Source organism: Stegostoma tigrinum, chromosome 2 (genome assembly GCF_030684315.1).
Source record: "Stegostoma tigrinum isolate sSteTig4 chromosome 2, sSteTig4.hap1, whole genome shotgun sequence".
Lineage (NCBI taxonomy): Eukaryota > Metazoa > Chordata > Chondrichthyes > Orectolobiformes > Stegostomatidae > Stegostoma > Stegostoma tigrinum.
The window spans coordinates 83,518,348-83,533,848 of record NC_081355.1 but is presented as its reverse complement, the minus strand read 5'-3'; positions in this window follow the sequence as shown (position 1 = coordinate 83,533,848).

Below are 15,501 nucleotides of genomic sequence, written 5' to 3'. Positions count from 1 at the left end.
CAAATGCTGTATTTGTGTAATTTTAGTATTCAAACTACTTCATTTCAGTACCCAGCATCAAGCAAACTGATAACAACCAGTGTACAGCAAGGCTCACTGGTGCAGCTACACCAGTGCAACTATTCCATTTAGGGACATTGTTCAATTTATTCAGCCTGGATTAGAATACAGAACAGTTTTTAATTTTTGCCAATCCCACAATGTTGGAATGCCTAGACTAAATTTACATAGGGCCCTTACAGTCAACAAGAAAGACTTGCATTTGGCTCTTTGAATCCAGGTCCAAAAGACTGTCATGAGGGATCCAGATACTATGTTCAATTTGATTTGAGTATTGAGTTGGTTGGGGTAGATTGGACAAGGAGGGTTAAAGCTATGGTACATAAAGATACAATGAGCAATTGCAAAAATAAATTTTATTCTCAAAGTTTCTTTAGAGTGGGAACTTACTCCAGAAAATTGATTGTTGTGATTAGCTAAAAAGAGCCACGATGTTTAGGTGCTGGTGTTGAACTGGGACGGACAAAGTCAGAAGTCACACAACATCAGGTTATAGTCCAAAAGCATTGAAATCACGAGCTTTCGAAGTGTAGCCCCTTTGTCAGGTGAAGGCTAAAATGAGGTTAAGGTTGGTATTAAACAAGGGTGATGTCAAGAATATTATTTGAAATATAGCAAAGGATGGTTATAAAATTGGAAAAAGTAAAATTAATGAACTGTTCCAACATGTTTGGATAAAAGAAGAGGGTCAATTATTGGATGTCACATGAAAGGTTGCCCAGTGTAGGATTGTATACATTAGCCTTGAGTATGGATTCATAAAAAGACAAGTCATGAAGAATAAACAATATTCTGGTTCTTAGTGTTGTAAGGATCAGTGGAGTTGGATCTCTGCTACTTGCAAATTTTAAACTTGTATGAATGGACCAAGTTTGCCTACAATACAAAGAAGGCTCTGAGGAAACATTACAAAGTGCCACAGGCTACACGAGTGGACAAAAAGATGGCTGGTACATTTGTAAAGTGAAGAAATTAGATTCGTTGCTTTGGTGGGAAGAAATAGAAAAATGATTTCTAAATGTTGAGCAATGAATGTTCAAAAATTTGGGTGCTTTACATAAAATCCATAGCATACTGGTAGACAAGCATTTGGAATAACAATGGTGGTATGTTAGCCTTGATGACAAGGTGGCTGAAATATTTGAGCTAGAGGCTATCAATATGACTTGTCTGGTATAGCTAGGTTGAGGTCCGTAAGTTTTTGGATGCTAAGGAAATTGAGGGATATGGGATCAGGTGAAAAAAATGGAGTGGAGGTCAATGTATCTCATTGAATGGAAGCACAAGCTGAAGGGGCCATGTGACCTACCTCTTTCTTTTCCCCCTCATCAGGAATGAAGAAGGTGGCCCTTCACTTTGCCAATGTTCCCAGCACTGTCACTGACATCATGACACCATCTCTTGTAGAGATCTCACCTGGTCTCTAATTTGCTGAAAACCCCCTTTCTACCTCCTTCCCAAAATCCACAAACATGCCTGTCATGGTGGACCCATCACTTGGTCTGTTCCTGTCACATTGAACTTCTTCCCACCTTCACTCAAATTTTTCCCCTGCTTTTAGTGACCTCTTAGTATGCCTGTGACTCTTCAGATGCCCTTCATTTCAACAGTTTCCTAACCCAAACAAGTTACTGCTGGACATTCAATCTCACATCCATCCCCTGCCAGGCTGTTTTGTTCAGGCTTCTATTCAAGAAAGAAGCAGTAGCCATCCTCCATAGCACTGTTGAATTTGTTCCCATTGATAATTTCTCCTTTTACTTGTTTTACATCAAAGTAAAATGTGCTCCTATTAGATACCCCAATGGGCCTTAGTGATGTCTATCATTTTCTGGGGTATGTGGAACATTCCTTCGGACTCTCCTGCAACACACACCTCCTACGTTAATATTGTACAGGTGTTGCCTCCTGCCCTCATCGAGAACTGAAAAGCATTTTGTCAATTTCTACCCTTCTGTACATTTCTGCCATTTTGCTTATATTTATTGCTTTCTTTATCCCTGTTTTGGACTGTCTACCAGTCTTCATTTCATGCGCTCCAGCCCCCTCAGCTATCTTTACTACCTCAACGCACTGCTTCCGATATGATTCCATTCTGTTCTCCTACTTTCACCATCTTTGGTCTTATCTGTTCCAACAATGCTGCCTTCCACAAGAGTTCCAACATGTCTCCCTATTTAAAAAGCATGGAGTCGTCAACCATATCCAGCCCATTTTATGCACTTCTGCCCTTGCTTCTTCACTCTCAGAGCTATAATAGACACCACAGACCCACAATGATACTCTTCTCTCACCTTCCAACCTGCCAGTGTCAGTTTTCAAAGGACCAGCTGTTCTATTTCTGCTACCTCCAGCGTGACTGTGTCACCAAATTTGTCTTTACCTAACTCTCAGGCAGCATTTTGATGGGGCTATTATCTCTGTGACGCCCTGGTCCACAACACCTCATCTTGAGGTTTAAGATCAGATTGGCTATGATCTTATTGAAGCAGCTCCAAATGGATGACTGGTCTACTCTTCCTTGTTTCTATGGTTGTATCATGTTCTTATGCATATACAGGCAGTGTAACATTTGCTGTTTTACCTCTTGCCCCTGTCCAAGGCTCCAAATGCTCAATCCTGTGAAGAAACTGTTACTTATATTTTTAGTTTGATCTGTTTGCTTCCATTACATTGGGGAGACCAAGCACAGAGTAACTTCTTTGCCGAATACTTCAGTTCATTAGAATGACCCTAGTCTACTGGTTGCTCACCAATTCACCACCTTGCTTTTATGTCACCTTTCTGTCCTAGGCCTACAACAGATCCCTCTGCATATCAATATTCTTACAGGGTCTGCCATTAACGGCATAATTTCCATCTGTATTGACCTTCCAAAGTGCATCACCTCACATTTGCCTGGATTAAACTCCACTGGCCATTGTTTTGCCCATGCCTCCAACTGAGCTATATCCTGCTGTATCCTCTGACAATTGTCCTCATGATCCACAATTCCACCAATCTTTGTATCACCCACACACTTACTAATTAGATCAGCGACGTTTTCCTCCAAATCATTTATGTAGACCATGAACAGCAGAGGTCCCAGCACTGATCCCTGTGGAACACCACTAGTCACAGCCGTCCATTCCAAAAAGCATCCTTCTACCATTACCCTGTGTCTCTTATGACTAAGCTAGTTCTGATCTTGTCAGATCACCCCTGATACCATGTGACTTACCTTTTGTACCAGTCAGCCATGAGGGACCTTGTCAAAGGCTTTACTGGAGACCATATAGACAGCATCAACTGGTTTTCCCTCATCAATCATCTTTGTCACCTCAAAACACTCAATCAAGTTAGTGAGGCACGACTTCCTCCACGCATGTTGTCTATTGCTAATGAGTCCATTTACTTCTAAATATGTATGGAGCTTGTCCCTGAGAATCTTTTCCAATAAATTTCCTACCTCCAATGTGAAGCTTACAGGCCTGTAATTTTCCTGGATTACCCCTGCTAGACTTCTTAAACAATGGGACAACCTTGGCTACTCTCCAGTCCTCTGGGACCTCACCTGTGGCCAAAGAGGATGAAAAGATGTCTATCAATATTATATATGTATAAAAAGCCTTGTGATTGTTCTTAATCCTGTCTGCTAACAACTTTTCATGAACCCTTTTAGCCCTCCTAATTGTTTGTTTACGTTCATTCCTACTTTGCTTATATACTTCAAAGGCTTCATCAGTTCCCATCCTCCCAGACCTTACATATCCTTCCTTTTTGGCCAAGGCCGTAGTATCCCTGGTCATCCAAGGTTCACATAACTTGCCATACATATCCTTTATTCTTGCAGGAAAGTGCTGCTCCTGAACTCTCATCAACTGCCGTTTGAAATATTCCCACATGACCAATGTAGATTTACCCTCAAATAACTGCCTCCAATCAAAACTCTCCAGTTTCTGCCTAATATTGTTGTAGTTCACCTTCCCCCAGTTTAACGTCTTCACCCAAGGATTATTGTTATCCCTACCTATGAACACCTTAAAACTCACAGTATTACGATCACTACGCCCAAAATGCTCCCCCATTGAAACTTCGGTCACCTGGCCAGGCTCGTTTCCTAAAGCCAAGTCCAGTATGACCCCTTCACTGGTTGGACTGATTACATACACCCTCCTGAATGGTCCTTACAAATTCTGACCCATCCAAGCACCTATGGTAAATTGAAAACCAGTCAATATCGGGGAAGTTAAAATCGCCCACCGCAACAACCCTGCTGTTTTTCCACCTTTCCCAAATCCGTCTACATATCTGTCCTTTATCTCCTGCTGGCTATCGGGAGGCCTGCAGTATACCCCCAGCATTGTGATTCCACCTTTCCTATTCCTGAGATTATATTGCTTCATTGCATGAGTCCTCTGACGTATCCTTCCTCAGTACAGCTGTGAGATACTCCTTTACCAGTAATGAAACTCCCCCACCCCTTTTACATTCTTTTCTATCGCACCTGAAACATGTAAATCCTAGTACATGCAGCTGCCACTCCTGTCCCTCTTTTAGCCAAGTCTCCATAATCATAATAATGTCATAGCTCCAAGTACTAACCAAAGCTCTAAGTTTATCTATCTTATAACACTTCTCACATTGAAATACACGCATTTCGGACCAGCTCCCCTGCTCTTTTCAGCAATGTAAATACCTGCTCTGGGCCAATGCTTTATTTCTTCATTAGCAACATTACAATACAGCATCTGCAGGCCTTTTAGTTTTTACCTAGAAAGGACAGTTCAGTTCATTTATGAATGAAATCATGTTTTTGTGAATGGATGAAGAAGATGAACTGAATACTCTGTCTTTTACAATTTGTGGACTCTCCTCTACATCGACCCAAAATACGTCTAGTTGTCAGCAGCTTGTCATTAGTAAATATATATTTTAACATTATTCTTATCTTTAAATTTATTTGGAATTCTAACAGTGTTCAAGTCCTAACATCTGGATATTAAAAAGTGAAAATAACTTAGTTATCTATCTTCCGGGACACACTGTTACATTTACCATAAAACTAAATTCTTTATTTTATATTGTATTACAGGAAATATTGTTTTCACATTTTGAGTACATTAGATGGTAAGATTATACTGCCATCGTACATTTACTACATTTCTAATAGTTATAATTACATTTTCTCAAGCCAGAAGTGGACTGTATTGATGATGATCACTAACCTACAATAGCTCCTGGGTTAAGTCATACCTGGATTTTAACATTAATATCCTTGTTTTCAAATCCCTCAATGATCTTGCCCCTCCAGGATCTCCAGCCCCACAGCTGTCTAAAATACCTGTTCTCTAATTCCAATCTTTGTGTGTCGTGATTTTGATTGTTTCAGCTTTTCTTACTATGCCTTTAGTTCCTAAGGTCTTAAGCACTGTAATTCCATTCCTAAGCTTTTTGTTTACCTCTCTACCTCTTTTTGTTTCTCTCTTTTAACATACATTTATTGCAGAACAGTGATGAACAAATAAAACATTGAACTGTACAGGCAAATATATATATACTATATAACCCTTGCGCCAATTTTTAAGATCACGACTGAACATCAACACTAATGCCACCTTTGAGCCCTGTCCCCAAATCTTTTGATTTTCTTAGATTTTTCTTGGTTCATGGGATGTGGGCTTTGCTGGCTGAACCAGCGTTTATTGCCTATTGCTAGTTGTCTTTGAACCTATCAATCTTAAGTATTGCATATTCTCAATAACTGAACAGTCACCCTCTGCAATAGAGAATTCCGTAGGTTCATAATCTTCTAGATGAATACATTCGTTTCAGCTCAGAATTAAATAGTCCACCTTTACTTCACAGCCAGGCAAAGCAGTCCATCAGTATTGACTTTGACATGTCCCGCTTAGAATTTTATACATTTTAATGACATTGCTTCTCATTCTTTCCAACTCCAGAAAATGTCCTACTCAATCTTGCCTCAAGACAAACTTTTCATCTTAGGAATCAGTTTATTGAACATTTATTGCACTTTTTAGTGCAAGATAAAGCAAATTAGCAAATTAGGTTAAAGAAAATGTCAGTGTAACAGTATTTTACGGGGATATTTCAGGATACATAGAACAAATAAATTCCAATTAGCAAGAAAATCTCCAAGTTCTAAACCCATCATCTGCAGTTAACTGGTAAGGTTAAAGGTAGAATCAAAATTGAAGACTGCATAATTATGCCAAGCCAAGCTGCAGGTCAGTAAATTGGACGGTTTAAAAAAGACAAAGATTGACTTTTTAAAGAATGGGGAAAATGTGTAGATGAAAGAAAGCCAGCTAGAAATGTAAAAACAGTAGGAGATTTTTAAAATATTCAAAAAGAACAGAGTTAACAAAGTAACTCGTTCTATTGAAAATGAGATTGGAGAACTAATAATGGAAAATAAGGAAATAGTAGATAACGTGGGTAAGTATTTTGCATAGGCTTCATTATAGAGGATACAATTAACATCCCAGAAAGAGTTATATATCAGGAAGTGGGAGACATGGAGAAACTCAGAACAATTACACTGACCAGACAAGTGATACTGAGTAAATTGTTGGAGCTGTGGGCTGAAAAGTGTCTGGTTCATAATTGACTTCATTCTATGGTCTTAAAACAAGAGGATAGTAAGATAGTTGCTGCATTGCTTTGAATTCTTCTTTATTTGGGCAAAATCTTATTAATTGGAAGATAGGAACTGTAAATCCTTCATTCAAAAAGAGAAGGACACAGCCAGAAGGAAACAACAGTCCAGTTGGCTTAAATCTATTACAGGAAACATGGTCAATGCGCTTATGAAAGACATATAGTGAGGTATTTAGATAATTTCAAGGTTAACCAGCAGAGTCAACATGGCTTTATTAAGGAGAACTCATGTATACTCTATCGGAGTTCTTTGAGATAACATACACAGTAGATGAGGGGGAACCAGTGAATATGCTGTACTGAGGTCTCTAGAAAACATTTACTACGGTAAAATATCAAAGATTTTTGTTAAAACTGAAAGCTCATAGTGTGGGGGGGGTATCATAATTATAGATAGAAGATTGACTGTTTTACAGGAAGCAAAGGATAGGCATAAATGGATCTTTTTCAGGTTTTCAGGATATAGCAAGTGGTATGCGATAGGGATCGATGCTGAGACCTCAACAGTTTATCTAAATGACGTGGACGAAGGGACAAGAGGTATGTTTACTAAACTTGCTGATGATACTAAGATAGATAGAAAGGTAAGTAGTGAGGAAGACACAGGGCGACTGCAAAAATATAGTCAGGGTAATTGAGTGGGCATAGAACTGACAAATGTAGTAAACTGTGAGCAAATGTGTATTTGACCATTTTGAAATGAAGAATGAAAAGGACGTTTATTGTCTAAATGGTGACAGATTGTAGAACACTAAAGTGCAGAATGAGTGTCTTAGTGCGGAGGTCACTAAAGGTTAGAAAGCAGGTGCAGTAAGTAATTGTAATGATAATAGAATGTTGTCATTTAATGTGATAGAATTGATTACAATAGAATGGAGCTTATGCTTCATTTAACGTGGCGCTGGTGTGAATATATCTGGAGTACTTTCCTTATGTAGAAAAGATGTAAAAGTATTGGAAGCAGTTCAGAGATATTTTCTGGACCAATGTCTGGAATGGGTAGGTTATCTTATAAAGAAAAGTTGGACATGCTAATATTTGCTGGAATTTGGAAGAGTAAGAGATGACTGGACTGAAACATGTAAGATCCTGAAAACTCTTGATGTGTTTCCTCTTGTAGAAGAACATAGAACCAAACATTGCTGTTTTAAAATAAGGGATCACTCATTTAAAACAGATGAGAGAATTTCTTTCTCTTAAAGGGCTATTGAATCTTTGAAGCTCTCTTCCTGACAAGGTGATAGAAGCAGAGTTGAAATATTTTTGAGGCGGTGTGGGTGGAATCTTGGCAAGCAGATGAAAGATTATCATGGTTTAAGGTTAAAATCAGCGCCGCCATTAAGTAGCAGAATAGGCTCAAGCAGCTTAAAGGCCTATTTTTGCTCCTTGTCATATGCCCAATATTTGTTTGTACATTCTAATCAAAGCCATATTCAAAGCCACAATCAAACCAAATCAATCTTTGTGGAGAGACTTTTTTACTTTATAATCCATTGGTCCATGCAAAGTAAGCAAATGTTCTGTTTGGTTTGCTAATTACTTGCTGTATCTGCATGTTAACTTCCATGTAATTCATAGGCAAAGGCAGCCAACATCTTTGATTCGAGTCACTTCAATACTTATATCCTGCCATCCAAAATGCAACCCATTCATTCCTACTCTCTGTTTTCTGACTGTTAACCAATCTTCAATCCATGGTAACATGTTATCCCAAATCCGATGTGCCCTTATTTTATGTAATCACATGATACTTCATCAAATAGCTTCTGAAATTCTAAATATGCATTGATTGATTCCCTCCTTATTCACCCTGCTAGTTACACCTCTAAAAAGCTCTAATAGAATTGTCAGACCTGATTTCCCATTTCATTAAATTGTGTTGATTCTGCCTAATGATGTTATTATTTTCCAATTATGTTGTCAGCACATCCCTAATAATAGATTGCAGAATTTTTCCAATGGTTGATCTTAGACCAAATAGCTTACACGTCCCTTTGTCTTTCTCCCTCCTCTGGAAGACCAGGGTTATATCTACTATTTTTAAACCTTTGGGATGTGCTCTGGAATGTAAGGAATTCATGAAGATTAAATTTAATTCATGAATTATCTCTGTAATTGTCTTGTATAATCCATGTTTTAGGCATTAACACCAGGGGATTTGTTTCTTCTTAGCCTTAATAATTTCTCCAATATTTTTTGTTCAATCATATTACTTACTTCTTCATTCTCATCAGACCTTTAGTTCCCCATGTAAACTGTTTTGTTTAGTAATATCCAAAGCATAGAAAATGTGCTAGATAACAAAGTGCGAAGCAGGTCAAGCAGAATCTCAGGAGCACAAAAGCTGACGTTTCGGGCCTAGACCCTTCATCAGAGAGGGGGATGGGGAGAGGCTTCTGGAATAAATAGGGAGAGAGAGGGAGGCAGACCGAAGATGGTGAGAAAAGTTCTGGAATAAATAGGGAGAGAGGGGTAGGCGGACCGAAGATGGAGAGAAATCCTCTACCCATCCCTCTCTCTGATGAAGAGTCTAGGCCCGAAACATCAGCTTTTGTGCTCCTGAGATGCTGCTTGACCTGCTGTGTTCATCCAGCTTCACACTTTGTTATCTTGGATTCTCCAGCATCTGCAGTTCCCATTATCACTCATAGAAAATGTGCTAATGTTTTGCTTTGTCGTAAAAGCATGAGTTAGCATCAGACTTTGGGAGCTAACATACCAGATGCAGATATGATCACAACTCTAAACTGAGCACATACAATATGATTAAGGGATTCAGATGGATGTGTATTAAATTACATTCCCTTTTGGCAGACAAGGCACTTCTAAGTCACCGCCAACTGTTGATGCACCTGACGCCCGTGGATGAGAATAATATTTTTAAAAAGCCATGTCATTGCAGACCAAGAAAGTTGGTATCAGACATCATGACCATTGTTGAATTTCATTATCTTAGCACTCTAACTAGACTTATTCAGTACACAATTGAGCGGAGGTTCATTTCCTCCCTTTCAAAGGTTTTAAAGAAGATCATTGCTCGTTAAGTGGCATGCTGTGGATGTTGGTTTTTGTCACAATGATTTTGCTGAGTCTCTTGGAAACAAAGGTATTCTCAGCATGTGTCATGTGTTTGCTGTTGCTCTTCCATCCTGCCTGGACCTGCCCACTCTCCAGTGGAACAAGTGCATTCTCAGGCCACACAGCAGGTGCCAATTCATTGCTCATGAAAAGGTGTTTTGTGGAGTGTGGAGCTGCACTCTTTAAAATCAGCATTGTGAATATCAGCTTTGCCACCCTCCTATTTAATGAGCTGCAGTTGATGTCACTTAAGAATTTTCAACTGAGAACATTGCGTGACTTTACTAATACTTCCTCCTCCTTAGAACTTGGGAATAAACTGCACTGATCAATAAGCTTTTGGGATTTGTTGCATTCTTTCTGCATTGAAAGTGTAGCAACCAAGAGTCAAATTTCATTTTTAACTTCCTCACCTCCCACCACCCACATCCCCTCAAAACATAAAAAGCAGAGAATGAAAAGATGGGGTGGTGATGAAGGAGCAGAATTTGTTGTGGCATTGTGCAGTTCTTATCAACCATCAACTTGCTAATAAATAATTACATGTCCCAAGAGTAAGTTAAAAATGTGGCATCTCTCATTCTTAATTTCAATTAAAAGCGGATGTACTGCAAAGTTATGAATAATTAATTGTACAGAAATCTGAAACGCATGAGAAACATGATGGGACTTGATTGAATGCTAAACAAATGCCAGTTGGCTTCCTCTTATTTGTCACATCAACACAATCTGATGGTACAAAATAACATTGAACAGAGAAAGTGAACAGGTGAAGGAAAGCAGGCCACCTCGGCAGTTAAAAGAAAAATGGTAAATGATAGAAATCTCAAATCAAAACAGGAAATGCACAGCAGGCCAGACTGATGAATCTCTTGGGAGTTCTTGATGTGGGGGGTGAGGGCGGGGGGGAGGTGAGGAATCTTGTGAACTAGGGGAACTCAATGTAGTTGTTTCCTATGTTTCAGCAAGGCTTTTGTAAAATGCAACCTAGGAAACTAGTGGGCAGTGTTGAAAGATGGCTTGGAAATGAGCTCAAATGGGAAGCAAAAGGTGGTTGTAGTGGAATAGATTGGAACTGAAGGAAATAACTAGCGGAGGTCTGCACTGGACTTTTGCTTTTCAAAATGTAAATAAATGACTTGGAGGCGGAGACAGAAATAAAACACTTCGAATTTGCAGATAATGCTAATCAGGTGCAACTCAATCCAATGAACAAGCTGATCAAAAATAAAAAGACCCAGATGGGAGAGCCTTCTAGCCCTCCCAGAGATTTGGGTGAATGATTCTAACTAACACTTCAACATAGTACTGCTCGGGATTACTGTTCTGCTGTAGGTGCCATCGATCAGATGAAACACTAAACCAGAGCCCTTCCCAAATAGATGTAAATGATCCCAGGGCACGTTTTGAAGAAGACCAGGGGAGTTCTTCTGGTATCCTGCTCAATATTCACCCCTCAATCAACACCACCAAAAAGTTTCACTGGCTCTTTGTTTTATTGTTGTTTGTGAGAATTTGCTGTTTGCACCATTAGTTAGCACATTTGCTGCATTGTGGGTAATGATTATGCTACTTAGCTGAACCACTCTGAAAGGTCTAAGATGTAAAAAGGTGCTATATAAATGCAAGTTTTTTTTAGAGCTCTGGATCCCATATGGCAACTGGATTGTACATTAATGGGAACAAATGCAAAGCCAGGAAGATTAGTAAACAATGGTAACAAACTAAATACAGTACTAGATTTCACGGGACATCTGGATAGGTTGTGATATTGTCACTTAAATTAAGCCCTCATTTCTTTGGGAAGATCAGGCATTCTTTTCATGCCAGATTTCAGATTATTTTGCATGGTTGGGGAAGGCGCCAACATGCCAGTCCAGCTTAACGCCTATTTACATCTGGTTGCCACCAAGTTGTATGAAAATAGATCTAGAGAGTTGTGAATGCATGAAATGAATTACTAGTGAGGCAGTGGGCTGATTACATCAGTAAGTTTGAAAAAGAATTGGAGAAGTATCTAAATAAAATTTTAGTCGAAGATTCTGAGATAATGTTGGTATTAGGGGAGACTTTTCTGATCCTGACTAATATTTTATGTAGTAATAATATTACCTACATCGTTATGACTAATTTGAACATTAATATTGAATAGACTATGTTAAATAGCAGCCATCAGACAAGTGGTGCAAGGTGCTGGTTGAGATCAACTGGAAATCCAGTAGATTTTAAATCCTGGCCTTACATGCATAATACAAGCCCATAATGGGTGCAAAGTCAGTGCTACCCAGTGGTGGGAAATGAACAGTAACTGGGCCACTATATAGCAATCTTATTTTAAAAGCCCCAGTGGAATGCCCATGACAGTCAGGCACATTGCGGGTGGAGGTTTTAGGGGGATCATACAGGATGGAAGCTGGGCAGGTGGAGATACAAAGCATCCTTGCCAACCTCTGGTAAAAGTTTTGTAAAAGTTCTGTGTTCCTCTTCCACCTCTGAATTCTCTTCTTGCTTTCTTAACCTGGTAAGTTAACTGTGTTGGTTTGCCTACTCAGTCAAGATTTAAGATTGCAGTCTGGGCCCAATTATTTACTCAGACTCTGATTTGCATATTTAAAGAAAGACACCACCAGTTGCAGACAGATATCCTTATCACCTGCTCGGAACAGTTTAGAAAAGATTGCAGGATTTCAACTGATCAGAAACCTATACCAATTTTAAAAGTCCAGCTTTCCAAAGTAGCATAGGTTTTAAATAGGACTTTATATCTCAAAGTCATTACATAACTATCAACAATAATCTATTCTTTTTCACAAAGAAATTCTGTAATTCATGAAGCGCAACCAGTTGCTTCTAAAACCAACATGACTACTAATTATGGCACTCTGTGATCTTAAACAAATACATAAATGAGCCCAAAAAGATGGTCTTGAGGATTTCCGCACCATTTATGTTCAAATCAACTGATCTGTTTTCTTTTTTACGTGGTGGCATTATATATGCTATTCTCAAGTATTCAAGTTCAAACTCATATCTATGGAACTCATAAAAATATTAATCACCATCCCATGTTTTCCTTTAACTAATTTCCCTAAAGATTCAAAAGCGAATCCCATCTGGCCCTAGTGCCCTGCAGACATTCTTCAAGTTTCTTCACAACATGTGTTTTACTGACCTCCACATATGTTATAGTTTCCCAAACTAGTTTGACCAAATCTGGAATTTGTCCAGTTTTCATTTGCCAAGACTGATATAAATAATTAATTTGACACATCTGCCATTTCCTGATTTCCTATTCAGTCTAAATTATTGAACTCATTTCTATTTAACATCCCATTTATTGGATCTAGCTGAGTTTTGACATTCTGCCTATTTCGTAATTAGCTGCAAAATGTTCTGCATATGATTCTTACTTTTCTCTTACATGTTGCAAAATTAATCTTAATGATCATAAGCTTATTTTAATTTAATCTTCAGTCAATGTAATGTTTTGATATTGTTAGCATTTTAAAATAATTCTTAACTTTTTTTCTCTACTTAATTCACCCACTGTCTTTCTACTGCTATTTAATTCTTCTGATATACTCCTAGAAGTGAGTCCTAGAAGTACTTTTTCCATGATTCAATATTTTACTGCTATTTCTATTCACTAGAACATGAGTTAACATGCTTCCAAGCTAATAATTTCTGGTGGCCTGTTAAAAATTAATTCAATACAACAGCCACCCTCATGAGCTACTTCGTTTGTTCTGTTTAAAAAGGAATCGTACATAAAACTGTTTATACTTTTACTCCTGCCTTCCTGATCTGTTTAACTTTACCTCTGGAATATTGAATTTCTCGTGACTATTACATTACAATGCCCAAGAAACTTGCCAAATAGCTGACTGACTGAGTTGTAGTCTTTTAACAATGGCCAATTATTATATTTCTTGTGTATATTCAAAGACTCATATAGTATATGAAACCAAATAGGCACTTTACACAAAAATGTCAAATATTAAGGACCAAGAATCAAGAAAAGAAAGAATCTTTTCTGAGCTGTTTAAGATCAGTATCCATTTATATAATCATGCCAATTTGCTTGAATGACTGTCAAAAGCAAATAGATATCATTACTGATCACGAACAACGAACTCTTACAAACTCAACTTTCATTTTATTTTGAAAAAAGCTTCCATTTGAAACAAAGAACTGCCACAAAATGTCATTAAAAACTTATGTATATTCTTGGACTTCTTTTTCTTATGCAAAAATGTCAGGCTGAATTTTACACATTTTCAGCCACGTTCAAGTTCTGTTGCTTTCTGTTTGTAAGGTCTAATGAGAGCTTTTGCTGCTGCATCTTATCATCTTAATGGAACAATTTTGTTAAGTACCTCTTTTTTCTTGCCGTTTACCATGTACAATTTCCACACTATGTTACAATGTGCTGTTCCTAGAACAACTCACCAGTCAGCAGGTATCTATTAGAAGATCAGCAGCTTTTGCAGCTGCACTATCTTCCAAAGGTTGCTGTGCATCCAGACAAGCACTGGGAATTCTGGCAAGGATATACACTGAAAAAGGGAAAGATGGCATTGTGATTCTCCAACAGAATTTGAAAGTCCTGTTCACAAGGTGGTGTAAATGGGAAGTGTCCTGTTCCCAGAACACTGCCAAAGGAGATCACAACACCAGACTCTAGCAGCCATCTGGATATTGCCATTTTTATAGTTTGGAGGAACAGCTAGTAGCGATGTAAGAAGATCATTTACTAAATGTTTACTCTTTTCTCTGCTACCTTTTCTGTAGTTGCTATTGTCTTCTATAGTTCTTAGAAAATAATAAAGGCAGAAAACAGGAACAGGGCACTAAGTTGGATGATTCAGCCATGATCACATTGAATGCTGGAGCAGGCTGAAAGCGTGGAATGGCCTCCTTTTCCTCCGATTTTCTATGCTTCTACGCTTTTTTGGTGTTTACTTCACACCCACTCTAACTGAGCAACTATACCCACCTGCTATCAAGGCTCGTGTTCTGCAACTCTCACTTTTACCTGCAACGGCTTCCATCACTCGCTGTCAACTTCCAACCTCCAAAACTATTAACCCTGCATGCCCTGTGCACTGCCTGCTCACTCACCTGAGACACCTCTCAATCTTTCACTCCAAAGCCCCAACACTAACATTCAATCCTTCCCTTTCTCTCATTGCAAGAGAAGAGAGTCCTCAGCAGGAGAACGCAAGCCCATAGTGGGTCTTGGATGTAGGATATTAATGTCCTCAAGCTGTACAAGGAGAGAATCCTGGCCCTTGGAGCAGACCAAAAACACTCTTGCAGGGATCCCGGGACATCCCCGTTCCAGAGTCAAAATAAGTTGATTCCCCTGCAGTTCTCACATTAACCTCGGTGTGACTGTCATTCATTGCACACCACTTCTAACCATTGGTTGTTTTGCCCTGTCTCTCTTGTGTCTTGCAGGTACTGCCTGTATGTCTACCACAGTGTCAATGAAATGGTTAGCACACCCAGAAGCCACCTCCTTGACCCCTGAGCACAGCAATACTGAGGCCTCAGAGGAAGCATTGACACGTGTACCCGGATTCCAGCTCCCAAGTCATTGGTTCTCAGACCAAAAACATGCCAACAGGGGTATGGGAAAGCATCTTCTATTAGAAGATCAGCAGCTTATTGTTTTCTAAGAGCTATAGAAAACAATAG